This window comes from Lonchura striata, chromosome 3, assembly GCF_046129695.1.
Source record: "Lonchura striata isolate bLonStr1 chromosome 3, bLonStr1.mat, whole genome shotgun sequence".
NCBI classification, from domain to species: domain Eukaryota; kingdom Metazoa; phylum Chordata; class Aves; order Passeriformes; family Estrildidae; genus Lonchura; species Lonchura striata.
In genome coordinates, this window is record NC_134605.1 from 12,361,966 (window position 1) to 12,372,055 (window position 10,090).

At 38.5% G+C, this 10,090-nt stretch overlaps 1 long non-coding RNA gene across 1 annotated transcript; it reads left to right on the plus strand.

Moving 5' to 3' along the window:
• The first annotated feature begins 120 nt into the window (after window positions 1–120).
• Window positions 121–10,090, plus strand: LOC144246032 (uncharacterized). The gene is made up of 2 exons (XR_013339645.1): window positions 121–5,536; window positions 8,135–10,090. It is a non-coding gene; the product is annotated as an uncharacterized LOC144246032 (long non-coding RNA).

Consider the following 10,090-nt stretch of genomic DNA (forward strand, 5'->3'; position numbering starts at 1 on the left):
GCGGCGGCGGCGGCGCAGGGATCGCGGCGGGCGGGTGTGGCGGCCCCGGTGGTGCCGCGCCGGGCGGGAGGAGCCGCGGCCGCGCAGGGCTCGGGCGCGGACGGGCGGCGCGGGCCGCGGAGCGGGACCGACACCGGGCCCCGGCGGGGAAAGCCGATGCTGAAATGTTTGAATTTAGAAAAAAAAACCGTGCTGGTTTTCTTTCTAAATTGAAAAAGTGATATATTTATTTACCCGTTAAGTGAATCCCGGTGCGTTACCAGGTGCTGCGGTGTTGCCATCCAGTTTGTCTCAAATATTCACGTTTTATGAGGTAAAAAAGGGCTGAGACGGGCTCCAGACCGAGTCTGAGTTACAGTGTGACAGCAGTCTTGCTGCTTAGTCTGGAGAGGCATTATTAGTGTGGTTTGTTCTGTGGAAATACATTTAATGTTCTTGCAGCTATGTTTTAATGTGTTATAGGTATTTTTAATGACGCAGTGGTGGTTTGTCAGTCTGATTTTCGGATGTAGGGAGAAAAGTATGAACTTAAATTGCTGTATATCAAGATAAAGTCTCATGTTCCAGCTAAGAGTGTCTGACACGATCCATTACCCTTTGTCACATCTCAGCAATTCTTCCCGAACTCTGCCCTGGTGGCTGTCTACCCCCAGCTGGTTGGTTGATTGATTGATTAATTGATTGAAGAGTGCTAGCAGGAATAGTGCAGCTTCTTTCTTACGGTGAGATAAAGGGGAGATGACTACTTGTGTCCGTACTTAAGGCTACTAAGTGCCTTATAGTTGGATTGTAACATGATATTGTTAGCGATGTTTGCTGTTTCTTCATACTTGCCTTGAAAGCAGCCCATTATGGTCAAGTTATCTACTTTTGAAAAACCTTTGGTATATGTGTGCTTCCTAGAATATGTCAGAAAAAATACTGTCAAGACGTTTCCTGCTTTGGGAATTTTGTGTCTTTGAAGAACTGGTTTTGTGACAGCTTTTGGCCAATGGCTATCAAAAACGCAAGTAAACAAGCTGCGACTCCTTTATGCTTATTGTTTTTCAAGAGCTGGAGAGGAAGATTAGTAAGGACAAGGTAGGAGCAGCGGTGGTTGACTGCCTGCAAGTGCCTCAACAATTGAGGATTTGCAGTCTCACAGTTTAATGTACATGAAAGAACTCACAATAAGAAAATGAAATGCCACAACCACAGGAAAATCTTGAACCAATGTTTGTATTTTTAAGGCACAAAAGTTAGGAAATTTACAAGAAGCACGAAATCATTATGAAAACTTGCAGGAAATTGGGATTTGTTGTTTTAGTTCTCCTAAGGCCATCTATTTGAGACTTTTATCTTCATTTTCCACGGATGTGAAATTTGGGCACACATGTGGCACTAGGACGATATTTGTCTAACAGTTCTAAACTACTGATAAAAACTACCGGAAGTTTTAGTAAGCTGTTACACCTTTCAGGAATTTTAAGTTCTTACAGGTGTCATGAAAGTAACCACCAGAAAGGAAGAAAGATTCCTTGTAGCATGATTTGGAGGAGAATTGTGAGAGGAGCTTGACCTTTTCTGTTTCTGTTATTTGCGTGGCTGCTGATGAAACTGCATTTTGGAGGTTACAATAAAGGGGCATAGGTTCACTTAGTTAAGCGCTTAGATATTAGCAGATGCATGTAATGATTTTTTCCCCCCTGCAGTCTGGAAGTTGGCTTGGTTTGGGCTGTTTATTCTCTTGGATTCTTGTCTTATCCTTCTTTTGTCTTCTGTTTCAATTTTTTTATTTGGTTGTTTTTTTATCCCTCTCTCCACAGATCCTCTGTCACATTCAGTATATGGGTGCTTCTGGATTAGATGTGACTTGATAATCAAGTAGTTGGTTGTGACATTGGTCCTGCATTTGTTATAGAAACTATGCATAAGGAGTTGTTTTAGACTAACATTAGCATGTAGAATCACAGCATGGATTGGGTTGGAAGGGACCTTAAAGATCATCTGGTTCCAAACCCTTCCCAAGGGCGAGGATGCTACTCAGTAGATCACGTTTCTCAGAGCCCCATCCAACCTGGCCTTGGACACTTCCAGGGATGGGGCATCCACAACCTCTCCTTGCTTTATGTTGTCTCCTTTCTTCTGTATATCCTTCCTTGTCCGTATCCTTGTTTGTAGTTTTTGTTTCCGGACATAATCCCTAGAGGGCAGCGAAGTAACCAGTGCGTTCAGAAGGTGCAAATCCGGCCAGGCTAAAGATTCTCGTTATGAGCCTGTCAGTTTGACATTCTTGCAGATTATGCCTTTCTTCTTAAAACGTGTTTCCCAAGTCATAGTTTCAGGGGGAAGGTTTGTGTTTGGGCAGGACGGCAGGGATCCTTGGGGTGCAAAGTGGATTGCAACAGAGAGGAAGGGAATTAGGGAATGGACAAGTTGCAGACAAGGAAGGTGAAGCAGTTGCTTCTTCCCTTTTAGTGAAGGGAAAAAAAGTAGAAACAGAAGCTCAAAAGGAAACATTAATTAACTCAGCTTAAAACCTACATGGCTTCTGAGGATGCTCCACACAGGCTTGACACCTCTTGCAAGTTTTGTTGGTGTGGGTTCTTGGAATTCACTGCAAACCAGACTGATTGGAGTGTGGACTTCTGCATATTATTACCTTAACAGTGAGGGTTAATGACATAATTAACTGTTGAGTGGTGAGCTAGGGGAAAGTAAAGACTGTTTATTCAGAAGAAACTAAATTCTTAAAATGAGGTTTTAACATGCCTATATTACTATAGAATAATATAGAATGGGAATTACCTCTAAAATTGAATGTAGCCATTAACCCAGCACTGCCAAGTTCATTACTAAACCACATCCCTAAGTGTCACATTCATGCTTCTTTTAAATACTGCCTGGGATTGTGACTCCACTACTTCCTTGAGCAGCCTGTTGCAATGCTTGACAAGTCTCGCTGTGAAGAAAGTTCTCCAAATATCTAATCTAAACCTCTCCTGGTGCAACTTGAGGCTGTTTCCTCTCATCCTGTAATTACCTGTGAGAAGAGACCAATCCCCACCTTGCTACAGCCTCCTTTCAGGCAGCTGTAGACAGCCATGAATATTGCTCTCAGCCTCCTTCTTTCCAGGCTGAACAACCCCAGCCCACTCAGCTGCTCCTCATAAAATTTGTGCACCAGACCTTTCACCAGCTTTACCTCTCTTTGGATGCTCTTTAGCACCTGTTGTATGTTATGCCTATCTCAACTATAAATTTCTAACTCATTAAATTCTAGGTCAGGGAAAGTATTGCAGATCACATGTTTGTCCTTTTTATCTTATGGTGACAGTTTCATGCTTTCAGTTTTTTTGGAAAGAGCATTTTGACAGTTTCCTGTCTTGGGAATGTTGCCTTACACAATTTAAAAGCTGTGTCTTTAAATATTTTTAGAAACAGGTCAACAGATTTGTGATGCTTCTCCAGAAAAATTATAGATGGATGACGTGTATTGTGTGAAACCCAAAGAAGATAGGACGACCATGGAAACCTTTTGGCAATATCCAGCCTAGAAACTTGTGCTTTCATGTGAAGGCTTATAATTGTTCCACAAAGAAAACTAAGCTCTTTGTTGTCATAAACACATTAAGAAAAGCATGCCTGGGATCAAGGTAATGTCAGATAAATTACACTGCTTGGAGTCTGTTCACACCTCTGCTGGAAAATATATAGGTGTCATCCATCAACTCCTGTGTTTCTTTTATATTATACACCACTAGGCCTGCTGGGTGGTAAGTGGGAGGCTTGGAGTGGATGGGGTGAGATTTATTAGTTCTTTTACACTGATGGTTGTTGCTATGTTTCATTCAACATTCTTGAAATTTTCAAGGACTTCACATTTTAGTGGAACCAGTGGAAGATGGTGGCTTCTCTACAGCTTTAGAAAATCAGGCCTTCAGTCTCAAGCTAGCACTCATTAGGATTTTTCAATGCTAGTCTTAATGTTTTAAGGCAGAAATTAATAAAAGTTTGTTCTATAACTGGCCATTAAAATGAAACAGCAAAGCATTTCCTGCCTTTCTACTGTTAATATCCCCCAACTGAGATCTTTTTCTTTTTCTTTCTTTTTGTAGTGCTATTTTCCAGTTAAAGGTTTCAAGAGTTATCTGCTTTCCAGATCTGAATGGGATTCTTCTGCATCAGAAGAGCTGGTAACTTACTCTTGGGAGATGAATAAAGTCATGTTGCAGTTCCTTTGAGAAGTTTAAGGACTTCAGCAGTTGTAGACACTTTTTTTCTATTTAAATGCATGTCACCAGGTATCCTATCATAATGCCAAAATTTGAGACTCGGACTGTTGTGCAGTGTTAGTGGTAGATACATTGAATGGAGTGGGCAGTGTTAGGACTCTCTGGCACTGTGTTAAAAATAGTATTTTGAGATAAATTATTTGTTGCACTGTAGGAATGCGCATAATGGGTTAGTGCTAACATCCATCTTGCCCAGTACTTTGATCCGGACAGTTGTACAGAGGAACTCATTTTGGAGCGGGTGCCATAGTCTCCATTCTCTGTTGGCAAGAAGTCTATTCTTGGTCTTCTAAGGATTTTTACTCTGAGCTGGAAAGCTTGGTAAAAAAAATTCTTATTCCTATGGTTGTGTTATGAAAACTTCCGTTCCACCTTTACATATTTATAGACTTGTTTCAGTGACTTCCTATGTGTGAATTTTACTGACACTGTATGATTATATTTTTTCCCTTAAAAAATTATTTTGTCTTTTTCTTGACAGGAGGGACAGCTGTTCCTGCTCAGTCCTTTCAGTATCATTGTTTCATTTCTCTTCAGTTAATCTAAGTATCTGGTGAGCTGTACTGTTTGCAAAGAGTAAAGAGGTTCTGTGTCTGGTTGATTATGATGAGACACTGTGGGAAAAGCTGAGTGTAGCTGACTTCATGTTGTGTTGCATAGGCAACTCAGGACAACAGGCCATTTCAGAAAGTCAGTCTACAGATATTATTTAAGCACTTATATTTTTGCATACCCTATTTAAAGGAAATTTTGGTAATAGCTGGCAGTATTTCTTTGAATCAGAGCTCTGACATTCAGTATTGTCAGTGAAGATTCTCAGACTCTGTATGAAGATCTTATGTATGTGGCTGAAGTGGTAGCACCTCTACAAATAATTTGGGTTTAGGGCCAGTTGTTTCCCACAAGAGAAAAAAGATATTGTAATTGTTTTGGTAAACCAGTGTGCTTTTACTTTGTCCTCTTTCACTTCTGCAGACAGTTACCTGAACTACTTTTCATAGGACTGTTCAGGAGAAAGCAGAGGTCACTTAATTGATACTTAAAGCTGTTGGACCTCTGTAAGAAATGTAGTTTGGTTCTCCTGTACAGTGTTTACATTTTTGAATGTTTGTTGTGGTTTGGGAGGGGTTTTGTGTGTTTTTCTAAATGCAAAGCAAGTTCTTTGATTCCATGCAGTTGGGGAAACTGTGCTAAACTTATACTTTACTCTTTCTTGTCAGGTTGTCTGTTGCTGTGCTAACTTGAAGAGATGACCATTTGCTGTGAGTTTTGATGCTTATGCTCTTTCCTATGGATCTTTTCTCCTTTTCCTTCTATGAAGCAGGAAGGAACACACTGCAAGATTTTCTCTTTGCAGTTAATAGTACCAAGCACTCATTTTGTTGAGAAAAATTATCTTTAAAACATTCTAGAATAAAAAAGGAAAATGCTCTGCTATGTTACCATTGCTGTGTGCCTAATCCTGAAAAAAAGAGAACTTTGCCCCAAACACCTTACAGTTTGGGATCCAGCCAGTGTATGTAATTAGAAATTGAATTTCCAATTAGGAAAGGAAAATAAAGGGAGAATAAAGGAAACATCAATAATATGTTGGACAAATTATGTAAAATTACTGTAATCCTCTACTGCCTATCCATTTAAGATGCAGTGTTATTGCAGGAGTAATCTTGGGGGATCTGAAAGAACCAAATGATAAGAACTTCACTTGAGGAAAATGATATATTTTTACATGTGGAAAAAAGGTGTAAGGAGTGGTGTAGTAACCAGTAGTGGCAGCTTTTTTTACTGTATGTCTTAGGCCTTGGACTGTCAGAACATTTTATGCAATAGCATATTGGCAAATTCTGCTACATTTTGTCCTCCATAGCTTATCCTACCTGGCTTCTTGTGGTTTAAGGGTAGGAGAAGAAGACAAGTAAAAAGTGGAATGTAACACTGTCTAAGACCAAAAGAAGGTCCCTGATGTATTACAAGAGTTTGTATTTCTGCTTTCTGTCTTGTTGTTTCTGTAGAAAATTATACACTGTTTCTTAGACATCCCTGTGTTATGGAGCTGTGCTGGATTTTGAAGGTCAGTGTTGCTGGACTGTGTAGATATCAAAACATTACTGCTATTTAAGAGTCTTTTCCTGCTGCAACAACTGTTTGGCTCATGTAATGATCCACAGTTCAGATATACAATTTAGGAAAGATCAGCAAGAGGTTCCATTTTGATAATTTCTCTAAGACAGAGTTGCAAGCAACAAAAATATAATCATTAATGAATTTTTTCTCATATAAGTAATATTTATTTTTCTACATGGAAATTGTTATACTGCTTCACTGGAATTTTCTAGGATACAAATAGTTCTCTTAAAAGTATCCTGTTAAAAAAACCCAGCAGCTCAACAACAAACAAATCAATATGGCTGTATCCGCCTATTCAAGTTGTATTGTACAGTGTTTCCAGGAATGATGTTCTCTCTTCTCCTGTCTGAGGCAGATAATGACTACATAAATATAAAACTGAAATCCACAACTTTGCATGTGAGGGTGTGGATCAGTACATAAAGGGTCAATCTACAGTAGCAAGATTGTCCTTGGAAAGAATGAACTGTTCTCAAAATTTCTGCTGAAGTATTTGTTAAACTGAGAGGAAAAACAAAAGGTCATGCCTACACAGCTTCAGGGTGAGAAGGTTGGATACCACTAGGATGTTGCTATTGTTGGTTTCCACACAGTTTTTAGAAAAACACCCACTCAACTTCACTCTCAGCAAGTGCTTTAAATTCTCTTACTGCTGAAGATGATGTTTTTACTTGCTCTTACATAGTTCACTATCTTCTATCTAAATTACATCCCTTTTAGTGAAAGGTGGCTTTTGTCCTCAGTTAAATTAAACTAATTAAAGCTTGAAAAATGTTTTAGTCTAGGAGCCTGTTATGAGGTCCATTTGTGTTAGACACATATTGTTCTAAAAAACCAAAGAAATTACCCAGGTTTCAGAGTTACACTCTGAGCCCACTGCCAGAGATCCCTCCCTATGGATACTGGAGAACTGGCAAGGGCATTTTTGATATGTGATGTTCTGCTGGTTTGTTGTGTAAACCTACACTTCTAAGTGGTTCCCACCCCATCCACTGTTCCCTAAATTCACCTTCCCATGTGCTACATGCTGTATTTCAGTTTGGTAGCTGCAGATAGGTCTGGATAGTCTAAAAGAATGTCCTGATACTTCTCTGTACTGTGTGACTTTACATAGAAGTTTTTGTATTAATTAACTGGTAGCAGTCTTTGCTTCACAATAATAGATGGAAGCAAAAAAAAAAAAAAAAAAGAATCCTCTTCTACTTGTAAAAAAATTAACCAAAATTAGAAAAGACAAACCTCCCCTCCACCAAGTATGCAAGTGTTTATGAAAATCAGTAGTTCATATGTTACTAGTTGCTACATATGAATATGAGTCCAGTACTGATAAAGACCATAGAAAAAACTGCTTTTAAAAGATGATCAAGTTTAGAAAAGTAGTAATTTTCTTCTCTGTGCAATTGCTGACACTAAGACACTAGTTAGAGTGAGAAATTTTGTTATCACTTTATTTAAATTTTAAATTAAAAAAAGGCAGTACTATGCTGGTTACAAAACCCTTCCTTCCCTCCCTCCCAGATTTATGCTCCTCAGTTGTTTGGCTAGTTTTGCTTTTCTCCTCCACTGTCAAATAATGCAACAAAGTTTTGTCTACACAGAAAGCAGTAATGCATGTGAGTAATGCAGCCTGTTGACATTAGTAAATGGGAAATAGGTGATGAAATGCTAAACTCAGGAAAAATATGAAATAAAGTTACAAAAATTTAGTCTGCTTTTTTCCTTCTATGTTCTAGGTTTTTTGGTTTTTTTTTTGGAGATGAGGTTGATTTCTGGCTGTTGATAAACCTTCCATAACTGAAAATGTACAAGGAACTGGTATGCTAAAGTCTTAAGGTAAGAAACTTTAGAGCATGTGACTTCAAAACTGGAATTCTGAGTATATGTAAGGCAAAACCTATAAAATATAAGCTCTGTGCAAGAAATGTATTCACTGTGCTGAGGACAGTTTTATGCTGGGTACTCTTTAAGGTGTGTTTCTTGAAGAGGCTGCTTGGAAAGAAGCCTTAGCAGTGCCTTTACCACTGTCAGCCTCACAGGTAGGATGCTTTTGTCCAGAAAACGAACAAGGAGGCTTTTAAGACTGTTAGGCTTTTTAAATTTACTAAAGAGTTTAGGTTATGTTATAATCTGGGAAATCTGACTCAGTATTATTTGGGAATTTTTTGTATTATTACATTCTTGGAAAAAACTGTATAGTGGAATACAAAGGCAAAAAAAAAAAAGAGGACCTGCTAGCTAACACAAGCATATTCCTAACTGGGAGTTATTTTTTCTGAATCTTGGCCTAAACCATCTTATTTTCAGTTTTATTTTTTGGACAGTATATAATGAAAACATAGGATTAAAAGTGGATTTAAAAATATTTTTTATATTAGAGACTACTAGACAACAGTTAAGGATAAAGATGCAATTAGTATCAATACAGTAATTCAGCCTGCAGAACTCCTTGCTACTTTACCAAAAGCAATCACCCAGAACTATGGGTTTCTAGATTTACTGTGGACAGGGCATACAAATAAAATTATTTGTTACAATTACTTAGCAGGGCCCTGCATTCTGTTAGAATTCAAGCAAGCTGCATCCGAACTGCTTAATTTTGCCTTGTTTTATACTGGTCGAGAGACACAGGAAAAATGAGGCCAGTGAAATACACAATAGATGTGTTAATAAAAGAAACCCCACCAAACCTGGAACCAAAGAAACTATGGGTATTTTCTTTCCCTTCTCTGAGTAACAACACCAGCAGGTCACTGCCTCTGCTCTGAGACAGGGAGAGACTGGCCATGTCAGGACAGGGTTGAGCCAAGAGGATTGAGTGGACACAACTACAACGAGGGGAAGGGTGATAGTAACTGTTGTCCCAAAAAAAGATATGTGGTGACTTTATGTTAAAATAAAACTAGGATTTTTTTTTTTCCCCTCCCTAACTCTGGAAATCCAGGATGCTTCCTCCTGTTGAAGTACATGGAGATGGACATGCTGTCCAAATGGGGAAAATTTTTCTATGTCCTTTTGAGGTGTTCTTTAAGAAGGAACAGTTCCTCCCTGTTAGCCCACACTCCAAATGTTAGATGTATAAATAAAAACTGTACTCCCTCATCAGTTTTATTTTGAGATTTTTTTTCTTCCTTTCAGAACATTGGATTTTTTAAAGTTATTTTTCCATAGTTGTTAGCCATAAAAAGTCTGGAGGAAATTTAGTAATTCCAAAACTAGAAAAGTGTCAGTATTTATTGTTTGACAAATTTGTTATGGCTGCTTGGAAATACTAACATACTTCAGTTCCTAGATCTACAGTCTGCTGTGCAACTGGATATTTCTTTGAGTTTATTTCAGACCCTAGAAATAATTGGACCTTTAGGAACCTCAGGCTGAACTTCATGAGTGTCTCAAGATAGTGCAGAAATAAATGGAACAATTTCAGTAAGATGCACAGATACCTTCTCAAATTCTTTCCTTTTGATGGACACATGTGCTTGTTAAACTCCTGACTTGACTTAGTTTTAAGGATTTTGTTTTATCATTGCTCTTCCCACAAGATAACAAGGGTAATCACAAGCAACTAAGTATTCATGGATGTTATTACTTAACAGAATGCCTTTGCCTGCATTGCTTTGGGGGTAAGAAGTTGTACAATAATGACTACTTTGTTGATTTGAATGTAAAAATAAAGTTATATTTTTTCTCCA